Below are 16,619 nucleotides of genomic sequence, written 5' to 3' on the forward strand. Positions count from 1 at the left end.
TCATGCATGACCTGAGCCAAAGATAGATGCTTCACCAACTGGGCCCCCCAAGCACCCTGCCTATTCATTTTCCTACTAGTGTTTTGAATGGGCAGTTTTTCAAGTTTTTTATTTTCATGAAGTTTATTGATTTTCTTTCCTTTCTTCAGTCTTGTGGCTAGTGCTTTCTGGATCTAGGAAATCTTTGCCTACCTTGAGGTTGTAAAGATAGTCTTTCTTTTTCTTCTCCAAACATTATAGTTTTGGATTTTAGGTGGGGTGTTTTTGTTTTTGTTTGTTTTTGTTTTTAGGTTTAAATCTGTGCTCTATCTTGAGTTAATTTTAGCATCTAGGGTGAGGTAGGAGTTGAGGCTTATATTTTTCCATGTGGGATATCCAGTTTTTCCCAGCACCAGTCATTATAAACACTTTTCTGCCACCTTTGAATTGCTTTGGTGTCTTTGGCAAAAATTAACTATGTAGCTATAAATCTATTTTGGGACTCACTACTCCATTTCTTTGATTTGTTGCCTAAGTTTACTCAACAAGAGTCTTGTTGATTATAGTTTTAGAGTAAGCCTTGAAATCCTATCTATTGGGGCGCCTGGGTGGCTCAGTGGTTGAGAGTCTCCCTTTGGCTCAGCTTGTGATCCCGGGTCCTGGAATTGAGTCCTGCATCAAGCTTCCCACAGGAGCCTGCTTCTCCCTCTGCCTATGTCTTTGCCTCTCTGTCTGTGTCTCTCATGAATAAATAAATAAAATCTTAAAAAAGAATAAGAAAAAAAAATCATATCTCTATATAAATATATAAGCTATAATTATACATTATATAATAATGTAATATATAACATATAAATGGGTATATAACATATGCATATATAATTAATATACATTAATTTATATCATATTCTTCCAATTTTGTATTTTTCCCCAGGATTATTCCTTGTCTTCCTATATAAATATTAGAACTAGTTTGCTAATGCTATACCAAAAAAGCTTTTTGATATTTGATTGAAATGTATTGAGGTTGTAGGTAAATTTAGACCTAACAGACACCTTAATATCTTAATGATATTGAAGAGCCTTCCAATCCATGAATATGATATACCTCACCATTTGGTTTAGGGCTTCTTTATTTTATTTATTTTTTTATCAGTGCTTTGTAGTTTCTAGTGTGGACATTTCATGTATCTTTCATTGTATTTAACTCTGAAGTATTTTAATGTTTCTTAGGTTTTTTTTTTTAATTTTTGAATACTAACCTTGCATTCTGTGTTGTTGCTAAATTTGTGATTAATAATGAGTAGTTATTATTGATATTCTAGTATGTTTTTTATAGATTCCTTTGTATTTTTTCTGTACACAATCATGATGTCTGCAAATAATGACATTTTTACCTCTTCCTTTCTAATCTTCATTTCCTTTATATCTTTTTCTTGTCTTATTGCACATCCAGAAACTCCAGTACAATGTTGAAGAGAAATGGTTTGAGTAAATATCTTTGCTTTGTTCCCAATGTTAGAGAGAAAGCACTTAGCCTCTTTATTTTTATTTTTTATTTTTTTAAGATTTATTTATTCATGAGAGACACAGAGAGAAAGGAGGAGACATAGGCAGACGGAGAAGCAGGCTCCTCTCAGGGAGCCCAGTGCAGAACTTGATCCTTGGACCCCAGGATTACACCCTAAGTTGAAGGCAGACGCTCAACCGCTGAGCCACCCAGGTGCCCCAGCACTTGGGCTCTTATCCTGAAGTATGGTGCTAGCTGTTATCAGCTTGAGAGCAATTCCTCCTATTCTAGTTTGCTGAGGGCTATTAATGTGAATGAGTGTTGAATTTTGCTGAATAATTTCTGTACCTATTGAGATAATCATATGGTTTTTTTCCCTCTAGTCTCTTAATATGATGAATTACATTGGTTGATTTTTGAATGTTGAACTAACCTTGTATTCCTGGAATCAACCCGCACTTGGTCATGATGTATTATCCTTTCTATATATTTCTGAAATTTTGTGCCAAAATTACATTGAGGATTTTTGCATCTATTTTTGTGAAGGGTACTGGTTTTGTTTTGTTTTGTTTTTTTCTGTACTGTCTTCATTTGGTTTTGGAATCAGCATAATGGTGGGCACATAAAATGAGATGGGGAGTATTACTTCTCTCTATTTTAAAAGGGTTTATGTAAAATTAGTGTAATTTCTATCTTAAGTATTTGATAGAATTCACAAGTGAAACCAGATGAGTCTAGAGCTTTCTTTGTGGGAGAGTTTCTTTTTTTTTTTTTTTTTTTTTTTTTGTGGGAGAGTTTCTGATAATGATTTCAAATTCTTTAATTGATAAGCTAACTCAAATTGTCTCTTTCTTCTTAGGTCAATTTTGGGAATTTGTGTCTTTTGAATAATTTTTATCCTTTTCATCTATGCATAGGATTTGTGGACATAAAGTTTTTCATAATATTCTCATACTATCCTATCAGTGCCTGGTAGATCCATAATTACATGTCATCTCTGATACTTAATATTGATTATTTTGTTTTCTCTTTTTTTCCTTAATCAGTCTAGCTAGAGGCTTATCAATTTTGTTAATCTTTTCAAAGAATTTATTTTGTGTATTTTTTCATACTGCTATTATATTTTCTATTTTATTGTTTTCCACTCTTACCCTTATTGTCTCCTTTCCTCTACTTACTTTGATTTTTCTGGCTTCTTAATGTAGATATTTAGATCATTAATTTTAAATCATTCTTCTTTTCTAATATAAGCCTTTAAAATTATAAATTTCCCTCTAAGCATTGCTTAGCTAGCTATATGCCACATATTTTTTATATTGTGTTTTTATTTCTATTCAGTTCAAAATATTTTTGAAATTTCTCTTGCTTCTTCTTTGAGCAATGGGCTATTTAGGACTGTGTCATTTCATTATCTAGAGATTTTTAATGATCAATTTCCAACTTAATTCCTTTTTTGCAAGAAAACATATTTTATATCATTTTCATTCTTTTAAAGTTATTGACACTTGTCTTATGGCCCAAATTAAGGTCTTGGTGAGTGTTTCATACACACTTGAAAAGGACATGTATTCTCCAGGTGGTCCACAATTGTTAGCTGTCATGTTTTATAAATGCCATTTAGGTCAAGTTGGTTGATAATGCTGTTCAAATCTTCTGTGTCCTTGATTTTTATCTACTTGTTCTGATAACTGAGAGGAGTGTTGAAATCTACAACTATAATTGTTGATTTGTATAATCCTCCTTTCAGTTTTATCCATTTTTTGCTTCATGTGTTTTGAAGCTCTACTATTAGATGCATACACATTTAGGACTGTTATAACTTCTGGATGAATGGACTCTATTATCATTACAAAATGTCCCTCTTTATTTCTAATAATACTCGTTTTCCAAAGCCTACTTTTGTGATACTAGTATAGCCATTCCAGGTTTTATGAATAGTGTTTCTTTGTTTATACTTTTATCTTACTTCTGTCTTTATATTTAATATGTGTCTCTTATACACAACATATAGTTGAGTATTTTTTAAATTCGCCCTAATAGTCTCTGCCTTTTAATTGAAGTGTTTAGGCCATTTACATTTACCATCTGAGTGTTTTCTTTATGATGCACCCATTCTTTGTTTCATTTTTCCTCCTTTCCTGCCTTTCTTTGGATTAATCAATGTATTTTTTAGTATTCCATTTTATCTCCTCTGTTGACTTCTTAGCCTACCTCTTTGTGCTGCTTGTGTGTATGCACAGTTGCTCTATGGTTTATAAAATGCATCTTTAACTTACCACACCTACCTTGTACTTATTTCACTTTACATCTAGTATAAAGACTTACAATAGCATACTTTCATTTAATCCTCTCTCATCCTTGTGTTCCATTGACATGTATTTTCTACATATGTTATAAAATGCACAATAGATTGTTATATTTTTGCTTTAAGTCATCACTTATCTTTTAAAGAAATTAAAAATGAAAAATATATACTTACATGTTTACTATTTTTGGCACTCTTCCATTCTTCATGCAGATCCAAGTTTCCATCTGGTATCATTCTTTTTTTCCTTCTGAAGACTATTCTTTACATTCTTCATACCACAGTTCTGCTGTGATGAATTTTTTCAGCTTTTTATCAAAGAAAGAGCTTTTTTTTCTTGTTTTTGTAAGATATCTCACCAGATAACTCCAGGTTGACGTTTTTGTGTCAGCACTTTAAAGATGTAGTTCTATTTTCTTCTCTCTCATATTGTTTCCCATGAGAGATAAACAATAATTCTTATCACTATTCCATTGTATAGAGTGTATCTTTTTTCTGTTTGGTTGAAATTTTTTCTCTTTATATTCAATTTTCAGCAATTTGAGATATGCCTTTGTACAGTTTTGTGTTTATTTTGTTTCAAGTTCATTGAGGTTTTTGAATCTGTGGGTTGATATCTTTCATCAAATATGGAAACATTCTAAAAGTAATTTCTCTCCCACAATTTCTCTTTCTCTTCTCCTTCTGAGACTCCAATTACATGAATGTTAGACCACAGGATATTATCCCACAATTCACTAATTTTCTGTTCGGCTTTTTCAGCCTTTCTTCCCCTCTGTGCCTGAGGTTATTGGTTCTGTTGCCCTGTTTTCAAGTTCACCGATTATTCTGCAGTATCCAAGTGGTTGTTAAACCCATCTATTTGAATGTATAACTTATATATATTCTAATTTTGACCTCTGGAATTTCCATTTAGTTGTTTCTTGTTTCATACCTATTTTTTTATTATGTTCATTTTCTTTAAATCTTTGACATATTTATAATAACTGTTTTAAAGTCTTGGTGTGCACATTCTAACATTTCTGTAACTTCTGGATCTGTTTCTATTGACTGCTTTTTTTCCTTCTAGTTATGAGTCAAATTTGTCAGCTTATACACATGTCTAGTGAAAATTTTTCTTGAATTCTGGGCATTGTGGATACCAGGTTTCTGGATTTGATTGTAATTTGTGGTAATTTTTGACCTAGCAAAGAGTAAATTTATGTATGAATAGGCCTGATCCATTTGAACCTTATTTTTAAGCTTTGGTAGGTATATCTAGAGCTGTCTTTATTTTGGAGTTAGAGTAGTCCTACTCCGAAGATATAGACTTTCTGGGTCTCTGAACTCTGAAGTCTCTCCAGTCTGGCTAGTTGGAGCCCCAACATCTCTGAGTCCTGTGTGTCATCTGAAACTTCTCGGGTCATAAGCAGTTTTTCTCTGCCAAGCTCATGGAGTCTTACTTGTTTAGCTGTAGTTCAAGGAACACCTGGGTGGCCCAGTGGTTGAGTGCCTGCCTTTGGCTCAGGGTGTGATTCTGGAATCTCAGGATTGAGCCCCACATCGAGCTCCCTTCATGGAGCCTGCTTCTCTCTCTGCCTATGTCTCTGCCTTTCTCTCTCTCTCTCTCCCTCTCTCAAATAAATAAATAAAATCTTTTTTAAAAATGTAGTTCAATATTTAGCCACTCTGTGCTGTATATTTCATCTTGGTGTCCTTCCTCTCAAATTGCAGACTCCAGTAGTCCTGAACTCTAATCTCTGTCTCCTCAGTTTGGTGAAGCTGCCGTGCTCTGGGCTCCACCTTTTTGCCTATACTATGTAAAGTGCAACCAGGCAAAAAGCCAGAGCAGTCATGAGGTTTACCTCCTGAACTTTATCTTCTGTTATGGTCATCCTAAGCAACCTATTCCAGTGTTGACAAACAGTTGTTTCAAATATCTTGTCACACTTTATAATTGTTTAATATTTTTGCTGTTATTCACAATGTATTACTTTCTGCATACCTCTAGATTGATCTGAATTTACCAAGCCAGATAAGAAGGTTTTATAAAAGATATGCAGTCATTTAGGATTTATTGTAAGTAGAAATCATGGGGAACCCTGTCCACAAATAACACTTCAAGCACACCCAAAAATCGTGTTGTATAAAATACAAGAATTTTATAGGAAATAATTGTGGGGCTTAATCCTTACTTTGCAAAAGAATCCTTACTTCATTTTACAGAAGGACTAGCTACAAGTAAACAGTGTTCTTCCATGACTCATTGGAAGACGATTGTTGGAAGCAGAGATTTGTAATGGACAGCAGAGCCCAGGTCCTCAAGTTTTTTGTTTTTGTTTTGTTTTGTTTTGTTTTGTTTTTTGGTCCTCAAGTTTTAGAAATTGTTTCCAAGTGATGTTGTTGATCAGGAGTGAAGCAAGTGTACCTGAGCTGTTGCCTTGCATACAAGGCCATGACAAAATGAGGACCACTGAGGCATGAAGTAGGAAGACCTGGTCCCATTCAGGGCTCAGTCACCCCTAAGATCTTGAATATGTTGAGCCAAAATGGAAAGTCAGCAGAAGCTCCACCAAAGGCCAGGCAATGTGTGGGCCAGGAGAGACCAGCACAGGTGTCAAACAAACATTCTAGAAGACTTGGAAGGGGAGTGAACAGGCAAGTCAGCAACCTGCATCTCTGTAAACAGTTGAGGATTGAGTTAGAACTGCATTTCTGTGTGCATGAGTGAGTCTCCCAGGGAGTTTGCTAAAATGCAAGCTCTGACTCAGAAGATCTGAGATGAGACTTGAAGATCTGCAGGTCCAATATGTTCCAGATGGTGCTGATGCCGTGGGCACACTGATCAGTGAGAGATTTCAGCCTATGAACCAAGCCAGTTCCTCATATGGGGAATCATCTGATGCCTGTGGTGTAGAGGAGATCATTCTGCTAATCCTAGTAAATGGAGACAAGAGGGTTGGATTTACACAGCATAGTTTATCTATGACATTTAACCCTCAAAGCCAGCTGCACCTGTTGGGGCTGACAGTTATACCTGAGGGGGTTCAGGCTCCAGCATCCCAGAAATCTCAGCCGTGACCCTAGAAGAATTCCCTGCAGAGCCACAAGGAGCTGGAACATACTCTTCCTACTTGTTCAAGAACTCAAATGCCAGCAGAATTGCAATATGCTTCAATTTAAAAAAAAAAAAAAAAGGCAAGAAAGAAAACAAATCTCAAAACTCTATTACCTTCTGCCATAAACTTTGTTCTAGAATGTAATATTGTGCGCCCTGACTGCAAACTAAGTCTGAAGTTCACTGCTGCAGATTCTATCAGGAGGGAAGGAGGCTCTCAGGTCTTAACAGGAGTTTGTGTTTGCAGAGTCTGTGCATGTGCACAGCCATGACCTCTGCACATGTGACTGATGCACCCTCACCCCATCCACACACACCTGGGTCTTAGACACTGACACTGGACACACTTTGGTTGATGTTTGCATTATTTTAGCACCGATCATATGGATTGGGTTTTTCATGTTTCACCTTCAGCTTCTTGAATGATGCTTGAAATAGTCCATTTCTTCTCAATAAGACTTCAGAATCTTAGCGAGTTCTGGACTTTGGATTTAACGAATGAACTCATACGAGGATAATAAAAATGAAATCTCCCATTTATCAAGCACCTGCTATATATATTCCAGGCACGGGCTTTAGAAATACGTTCCATCATCACTAAAATTCCACCAGCTGTGGGTATTATGCCTATTTTATAGATGAACTATTTATAGATTATTTATAGATTTTGATTTTATAAAAGAGAAACCGAGGCCAGGCACAGGGTGGGCACTGGGTTTTGCGTGTTCAGTCAAGTGTGAATTACCCCAAGTTGTTCTACTGATGTCCAATGAAGCAGAGTATCGGCGGCTCTTTCTAAGCACTAGTGCTTTTTCCTTCAGCCTCTTTCCAGCACCCCTGCCCTGCTGTGGAGACAGAGCCAGGCCAGAGTGCCCAGGGGCTTACCACCAAGTGGGAGGGGACATCTGGCCCGCATCCCAGTCTCTAAGTGACCTTCCATATCCGAGGCTGCTCTCTGCTCTCTCGGGGGTCTGGGCGAAGGGCAGGGGGAGAGGCAAGGGTTAACAGGGCAGCAGATTCTGTTTAATGCGGGATGTCTCTTCCTGCTCTTCGTCTCCAGGCTGGCTTCCATGGCGACTTCATTAGCAGCAAGCTGCTAATTAAATTTCATATTTATGGTCAGAAAATAAAATCATTGGACCTTTTTGAAATAGGATTTTATGAGTTTTGGCTCTGGCAGCTGAGTCAGCAGTCAAGGGCCTACACTATTTAGAACTACGGTTTCAAGGCGGAGATAAATAAAACAAATAACACAGAGGAAGAGTTTGAATCCATCGTCCTTGGGCGGGCCTGAACGCATTTTGGGCCTTGGCAGGACGGGCCAGGGCCTCGGGGGTGCGGCTGGTACACCAGAGCGCCAGTCCACCTGGGGCGTGTTTTGTGTCCAGGGTCCCCCAGCCCCCATGAGGCTGCTGTTTTTATTACAGGGCCGGATGTTTTGCGTTGGGTTTTTTTTTTTTTTCCTTCTTCTTGCCATATTAGAGAAATCTTTCTTCACCTACTACTCAGGCTTAAACTTCACTGGGTGTGTGTGCAGGAAGCTCTTGGATGCCACTTCCTTTCACGTGTCACTTAGCGCCTGCTGCCTCCCCCGGAGGGGTCAGGGCACCTTCACTAACTCCTCGGTGGCTGCTGGTGAGAATTCAGCTGCTTCTGCCCTTGCCTGCCTGGCACCCTTCATCTGCATCCTTTGGAAGTCTGGTGGGCATCGCTTCATCCAGTCCAGAGAAGAATTCTTAATTAAGTACGTTCTTGTCCCCCTGGTGGGGATGTAAAGACTTGAAGGGCATCTGGCCCTGCCCTGCCACTTGGTCGGACACCCTTTCTGCTGAAGTCCCTTTGGGACTGAGCAGCTTCACTCAACCTGGTGCTGGTAGGTTTATCTCCACTTAGGAGGATTTGTTTTCTCCATGGGAAGAAGAAAAATGTGAAATGATGGAAAGACCAGTGTGCAGAGGTAAAGAAGACCAGGGGTGGGCCCTGGTGTCCAGACCCTCTTCTGCAACATGGAGGGTAAAGCGCCCTCCGCCACAGGGCAGCCATGGGGAAGGCGACCTGCGGGAATGCCCACGAAGGGCCAGCTGAGTCTGCATGTAGCAGGCACTGGGCCACTCATGGATAGTTTTCCTTCAGCGAGGACTCCATGCCACCTATTGGTACTTGGATTGGCTACCTGGGAATTCACTGTGTGGGAGGCTGAAATGATGCCAGAGACCCCTCCTGGCTCTGAAACCCACTACCTTGTGCTCTGACCATCAACGATGGAGGCTTCACCATGGTGCTTCCTTTCCATGGATTTGCTGGGGAGTCAGGGAGTCGTCACTCCGTGGACAGTGTCCCAATGCTGCCCGCAGCAGACCAGGTAGAGGGAGGCCCTGTGGGAGACATGGGAGCACGCCTTTGATCCCACACAGAGCCAGACCATAAACCCTCCCGCAGCTGCCCGTGTGTTGTGGCCCCAGAATTCATGTGTGGAGGCCCCAAGCCCCGATGGAGTAGTTTGGAGGTGAGGTAGTTAGGGTTAGATGCGGTCGTGAGGGTGGGGCCCTGGTGATGGGGTTAGGGGTCTTATAGGGAAAGGAAGAGATGGCACAGCTGTCTTTATGAGCACACATCAACGAGAGGCCAGGTGAGGACACCATGGGAGGGCGGCCACCCGGGAACCAGACACCGAACCTGCCAGCACCTTGACCCTCCCAGTCTGCAGAACCATGAGAAATGAGTTGTTTAAGCCCCTGGGTCTGAGGGATTTTGTTGTAGCGACAGGAGCAGACCAAGACTCTGTGCAACCTCAGGCAAATCCCACGACTTCTCCAAGCCTCGGCTTTCTGGGTAGCGGCCGCTGCCACACGGGACTGCTGGCCAACTAAAGGGTTTGCAGTGGAGCAGCACTTCCCTTCCATGGTGTTCGGGTAGGGCCCAGCTTTCAGAATCCGAGCACAGGAACCCAGAAGAATAAAGATCAGCTTTCCCTAGGAGGTTCTCCTGGAGCTCCTCCCTGCCCAGGGAGGGGGACGTGCTGACCTTCTTCCTGCTCGTTTCCACTCGCACAACAGTTAGGACCAGGAGATGCCAAAACCCCTTCCTGACCTCAGGACCGACACTGGCCTTCTGAGCAGAGCCAGGCAGGGGCACCCTGATGGGAGAACATGCAGTGCCCAGGCCCCGAGCGCTGGTCACCTGCAGGTGCTGGGCTCACATTCTCCAGACGTCACGTCTTCATCCTCACACCCCCAGTGAGGCTGGCACTGTCATGGTCCCCATGCGACAGCGGAGAACCCGGGGGCTCAGAGGATGCCCTGCAGCCCGGCCGCACCCGCCATGCCCAGAGGTTGCCCTGAATGAGCGCGTCCGCAGGCCCCCTGACCTTTGGCTTCTGCTTGGCTGTGACGGATGCAACGCAAAGGGAGGACACGAGGTCAGGCAGTGAGTTCTGAGGGGTGGCCATGCCCCTGTCCTGAGGGCCAGGCTCCACCAGGCAGCCCTCCCGGTGTCTCCGTCCAGCTCCCCCGTCTCTCTCTCCAGCCCCCCGGTCTCTCCCTCCAGCCCCCAAGTCAAGCAAGAGCTCCTGAGGTGTTGCAGGGCTCTTCCCTCCCTGAAGCTGCCATAACAGATTACCAGGAACCAGTTAAACAAAGCAAAGTCTAGAGGCCAGAAGTCAGAAATCAAGGTGAGAGCAGGGCAAGGCCGCGCTTCCTCGGAGACTCCAGGGAAGGATGCTCGCATGCCTCTTGCAGGTGCGGGTGGCTCTGCTGTTCCTCGGCCTGCAGCCACCCCCACCCCTGCTTCCACAGCCACATGGCCATCTTTCCTCTGTGTCTGTGTGTGTCACTGGATTCAGGGACACCCTATTCCAGGGAGACCTCGACTTAGGTGCATCTGCAAAGATTCTCTTACCACGTATGGTCATGCTCTCAAGAGGGGCACACTGTCCAACCCAGGACACATGGCAGGGGGGCATCAACGTGAGAGGACCAGGTAGAGAAACAGACAGGAGTCACAAGCGTGGGCCGGCAACAGCGGTGGGACAATGTCACCACTCTGCAAGCAGAAGGCCTGCCCCAAGGAACCCCACTCCCGGAGCGCTCATGGACATGTGGCAGAGCCAGGACTCTCACCTGCTCCGCCAAGAGGACAGGATGCCAAGGCCACTTTGGAAAACAGGGTGGCAGTTTCTTACAGAGTTGAGCAGACACCCGCCACATGACCCAACAATTCTAATCCTGGGTATTTATCCCAAGCAAATGACAACACATGTCCGAGTAACAATGTGTCCGAGAATGTCCCCAACAAGTGAACTTGGGACACAACTCATACATCCACCAACAGGCAAACAGACAAACTGTGGGACACAAGCTCGGTATTGAGGACCGAGCCCGTGGCACACACCACAGATGCACACACCCTGAGGAGCTGAGCGGAACAAGCCAGGCCCTACACACTGCTTACTGTGCTTTTCCACTTTTTTATGGCAGAAATCCCAGTACTGGTTGCGGTTGGGGGTGGGGACCCAGCACGGAAAGGGCCATGAAGGAACTTTCTAGGGTGCTGGCCATGCTCCACTTGTTAATTGGCCATAAGGGTGTCTTCTTCTCAAAATTCATTGAACTGTATACTTAAGATGCGTGCAGCTCACTGACTTTAGTGCAATATTTTGGCAAAGGGGAAAAGGAACAGTCCTTTCTCTGTCGATCCATACAGGCTGGGACATAGGAGTGAGGCTGAAGTGGATCTGGCTCCGCCGCCCCTGTAGGGACCTGTTAGTCCCAGGGAAGCCAGGTGGAGGGAGGAGGGGAGGGGAGCTTCTAGGAAGGGGGCAGGGCCAACTTTTATGAATCACTGGCGGGGTGTGTGTGTGTGTGTGTGTGTGTGTGTGTGTGTGCATGCGCATCACCTGGATCTATCCACCCACAGCTTCCGCTGCCCTCATTTCCCCCAGAGGACACAGACCTCTGCTCCCCCAGGAGAATGGGGTGATCAGAGGCCTGCGGGCAGCCCGCAGGATAGGAAGGCAAAGAAGACACAGGTAGTCAGAGAGGAGCTGAGTCAGTGGCCGGCTGTGGATGCCAGGATGTCTAGAGGACAAAAGAGTAGGATGGTGTGTTTGGCTCTGGGCAGCTCGGTGTGAGGCTTGTGGAAGCATCTTTCCTGGAATGTTCCAGGCTCCATCCACACTTCCTCCTCAGTATAGTTCACAGTCAGGAGACCGTGGTTCCTGGGCAAGGTCTGGCACAGGGGCAGGCGCCAGCAGGAGGACAGAGTGCGAATGATGCCAGTCTCCTGCCCGCCCCTCCCTCCACTCCTGCACCCCATCCTCTCTGCACCCCGGTGACAGATGTGGCCCTACCTGCCAGAGAGAGCATAGTAGCTTCTCCAGCCTACCCCCTCTGTGGAAAGTCACCCACAGACTCTGCTCAGAACAAAAATAAAAAGGGAAGTATGGCAGCCCCCTCCCCCAGCCTCCACCTCTGCCCCTGCTAAAAATAGAGGCGGCCTCAGAGGGGGCTGTTGTGTGGGCTTCCGGGGAGGGGGAGGTCGCTGCTCCCTGCAGCATCAGCATTTTCTGGGGGCCTGGCAGGCAATGCGCTGGAGGAGAGGGAGTTTGAGGGGACCACACAGAGACCCCCCCAAAGGCAAACCCAGGACCGAGCTAGTTTGCAAAGATGTGAGTATATTTTTCCTACTGCCCATCCTTTTGCTCGGAGGCACGTGGGCACTGAGCTAGTGAAGCCATCTCTCCTTGGGGGGCGGGGGGTTCTGCAGCAGGCTGGGGCTCCTGCATAACCCCCGATCCCTCCACCTCATCCCTCTTGCTCTCATCCACACCGTGTGTTTAATGACTTCATGCACGTTCCTTTTTGTTTCTTAATTTCTTAAACAACACAGTAGACTCTCAGCAGCTGGTGCTGGGGCAACTATTTTATGCTGTCACTTTGATTGCACAGAGCATGGAATGCAGCCCAGAGAAGGCCCTCGATAAATGCCTGATCGATTTGGACCAGAACGCTGTCATTTTTATGTGCTGGTGGGTTTTGGGATTTTTTTTTTTTTTTTAACTTTCTTCCGGGGATGGAGCAGAGGGCGGAGGAGTGGGTGTGAGTGCCCAGAATGTGCTCTGGTGGGGCAGAGAGGTGCTGGGGCCCTTGCCCTCTGGGGATAACCGCCCTCCCTGGGAGCACCCTGCAGCCTCTTGGAGCTTAAGTAAGGTAGCATATGCAAAGAAAGTAGCCTGTTTCTAAAGATCCTTCAGAGAACCCAAGGCCCAGCCCCTGCCCAGAGGCAACAGGGAGGGAGAGATACACGCTGGAGCCAGAGCCAGGTGGGAGACCTTGGATCATAACACAGGCAGAAAAGGCACAGCGGGCTGTGAATGACTTTTCTAGGAAGCAGAAGGGTCAGGGCTGGAGGGGAAGTAACTGCATTTCCTACTGAAATGCTTCAGGAATCCATTAAGTCCTGCGGAGCCAAAACTTTTGCAGCCCCTGGGCTCTTAATGCTTATTAGAGACAGCGTTGAATGACGTCATTGGAAGAAGCCAGCAGGGTCTGAGGCATCCTTGAAAATGCCAGAACATGGAATTCCGGGGGTGTCTCAGAGTCACGTAGAGCATAGGGTCGGTCGGTGGAGGAGCCTCCGGGCCTGCAGAGGAAGGTCCCCCTGGCTGGCAACGCACCCAGGGAGCACCAGGCGGTGGCCTTCAAGCCTGGCTTTACACGCAGACTCCTTCCCAGCTCCCCAAACATGGGCAAAGAAAGGGTCACAACAGCAGTGGGTTCCCCCATCCCCTGCTAACAACACTTGCTCCCGACAGCCTCCAGTCCAAACAGATCTGCGGTGTCGGGGTGCAGATTTGACGGGAGTCTTATTTAATTATAGGTGATCGAGTCATTTGACACAAGCCAAAAAAAAAAAAAAAACCGACTTTCCGGTTTGCATCTGATTTTATGAGCTTTCATTTTCACGCGAGAAGCTGGAGATTATCTCTGAGCGTAGAGATCCCCACATTCCTGCTCCTGTTGCTCTCAGAGACTGGGGAGAGTGTTTGCATCCCACTGTGTAGGAACCTAGAGCAGCAGAAAAACGTGGCCTACAGTGGCTGGCGCCTGCGGGGCGGGATGGGGTGGGGTGTAAAAGTGAAAAGAAACACCCACCAGCTCCAGCCCCGACAGATTCATTTAAAGACACTCTTACCTAATAGATCATTAAAAAGGAGAGATTTATGACAGAACTCTCTCCTGAACAAGGAAAATCGAAGTGTTTTGAGATGTTCTGCGACGTTCTCGTCCCATCCTCCCACCCCTTATCATGCACAGATGGGTGGAAAATGTGAGTCTCTGTGTTTTCATGTTTCCAGCTGCCTGGGGGCTTCAACACAGGTGAGCCGGCCTATGGGAAATCACTCAAGTTCAGGGGCTGCTCACCAGTGGTCTTGGAGGTTCCAGGAGGAGGAAGGACATGACTGTCCCTTCCTGGCCAGACCCCAGCCAGCGCCCACTGGCACCCGCCTCCCTCCCTCCCTATGCTATGCACCTGTGGGTGCTAAATAAAACTGTGAGTTCCTGTTCCCTTTTCTCTGCCCTGGTCCTGCCTTCAAACCCGCACCCCGTGGGCCTTGGCCGCCTCTGCCTCCCTGGGGTCTTTCCTGCACTCAGCAGCCCCTGCAGACTCACTCCTGATTCCCACAGCTGCATGGACCCGGGGCTGACCAGCCGCCGCCAGGGTGCTGCAGGGAGGAGCAAGCGTGCTGGCCTCACTGGTGGACCCGGCCCCGCGCCTGCAGGTCCCCTCCCCCACCTCCACTTCTCTCATTTCTTCATCGGAGTGGATGATGCCTTCCCAGCAGGGCCCCAGCACGTCGTGTGTGCTCAAGAAATTATAGCTGTTTTTATTTATTTGATCTGATCTGATTGATGGAGGTGAAATTCATGTAGCACCTACCCCCCTTTTATTATTATTTTTTTTAAAGCTTTTATTTATTTGTTCATGAGAGACAGAGAGAAAGAGACAGAGAGAGAGAGAGAGGCAGAGACACAGGCAGAGGGAGAAGCAGGCTCCATGCCAGGAGCCCGATGCGGGACTCGATCCCGGGTCTCCAGGATCAGGCCCTGGGCTGAAGGCGGCGTTAAACTGCTGAGCCACCCAGGCTGCCCTCCACCCAACCCCCCTTTTAAAGTGAACCATTCTGTGGCATTCAGCACACACCTCATGTTGCACAACCACTGCCTCTACCTAGCTCGAAGCATTTCCAACACCCCCCAAAATAAAACCTCATCTACGTAAGCAGCCAGCCTTCTGTCCCTGCCAGCCCCCAGCCCTTGGCAGCCACGCACCTGCTCTCTGTGTCCCTCTTCTGGACATTGCCCATAAATGGAATCACACAACACATGGCCCTTTCGAGTGTGTGATCTCTTTCGTTTGTATCAAGTTTTCAAGGTTTGCCCGTGTTGTAGCGAGGATCAGCCCTCGGTCCCATTTCGTGGGTGAATCATATTCCACTGTACAAACATCTTCATTTCTGGAGTCATTGGCTTTGAGGGTTCGAGGCTGCTGCCGGGACCGGGAAGAGAAGCAGGGCACAGGGAGGTGGCGGAGGGGAACCTTGCTTGGCGCCACAATGCTGCAAAGGCCTGGAGCTAGCCGTGAGGGTCGCTGCCCACTGCCCTCACCCGCCCCCATCACAGTCTGTATGGACTGAACCCCAAGGAGGCCCACGGAGGGCGTGCTGGAGGGGAGCCTCTCCGGCCAGCCTTCCCGAGCGGCCGTTGGCTCTGCTCCTGAGTACATTATCACAATTAATTACAGCCAGCCCTTGATTCTCGGAGGTAATAAGGGACCAGAATAACACAGAGCTAATTGAAATGTGGGGCTGCAGGGGCTGTGGAAAGGAGGGGCCCCATTCCGTGGGGGAGCTGTTTATTTTGCAGTTAATTATGAGTGAAGAGACCCTTCCTGGGTGCTTTCCTCCTTCTCTCTCTGCCTCCCAGAAACCTGACATTTAACTGGACGCACAAACCTATTTTGCTCCCAACATAGTGGATGCTCAATTAATGCATTTTAACTAACTTACCCCCACCCCTTGCCGTCTCTCGGCAAAATGCCCCAGGACAGAAAATCTGACTGGTTTGAATTTCACTTCTGCACCTGCCCGGTCTCACCTGGAAACGCTCCTTGTTACAGTAAGTAACAAGGGTGCCGGATGTAGGCGCCGTGCTTGATTCTGCCCAAAATGTCTGCAATACGTGTTGACATTAAGAGACACACAGAAGGAGAAGAACAGGACGAATCAGGCATCTGGAACCCCACAAACTGGGTCATTGGTCCCAGAAGGATCGGGAGGCAGAGGTTTGCCCCGGAGTCCTTTCTGAGCGAGTGTGCTGAGTGGTGAGACCCCACTCTTATTTTGCTGCCCAGTTGAAGCTAACAAGCACTGACGCGTCCTACAGCTTTCCATCACCAGAGTCTTGATTGTCCCTTTCTTCCCGGGAAGCGTGAGCCCGGTTTAGCGTAATCCTAGATTAGGTGACTGACGCCCTCAGCGTGGCACACTCAGTTACCTCCTTTGCAGAGAGTGGATTTTCCAGCTCTACCGCACTACAGCCGCCTTTCCTTAGACTGCCCACCTTCGCCCCCGCTGTCGTTGTGGCTTTTGTCACTGAGCCATTCTCTCCTGTCCTCTGACATGGAATGAGGACCCAGGGCATGTCAGACACCCACAGTACAAGGGGCGT

At 46.0% G+C, this 16,619-nt stretch overlaps 1 protein-coding gene across 3 annotated transcripts in view; it reads left to right on the forward strand.

Annotated features, from left to right (window-relative positions):
* Positions 1-16,619, forward strand: part of CARD11 (caspase recruitment domain family member 11) — a 113,133-nt gene that overhangs the window by 42,948 nt on the left and 53,566 nt on the right. The window contains exon 1 of one of the 3 annotated variants that reach the window (XM_025416127.3): positions 12,443-12,556. The exons of the other annotated variants lie outside the window; for them this stretch is intronic. The gene's annotated coding sequence lies outside the window, so the exon portion shown is untranslated. Of the gene's footprint in view, positions 1-12,442; positions 12,557-16,619 lie in introns of those variants that run through there. 3 annotated transcript variants of the gene reach the window in all.

This window comes from Canis lupus, chromosome 6 (genome assembly GCF_003254725.2).
Source record: "Canis lupus dingo isolate Sandy chromosome 6, ASM325472v2, whole genome shotgun sequence".
Lineage (NCBI taxonomy): Eukaryota > Metazoa > Chordata > Mammalia > Carnivora > Canidae > Canis > Canis lupus.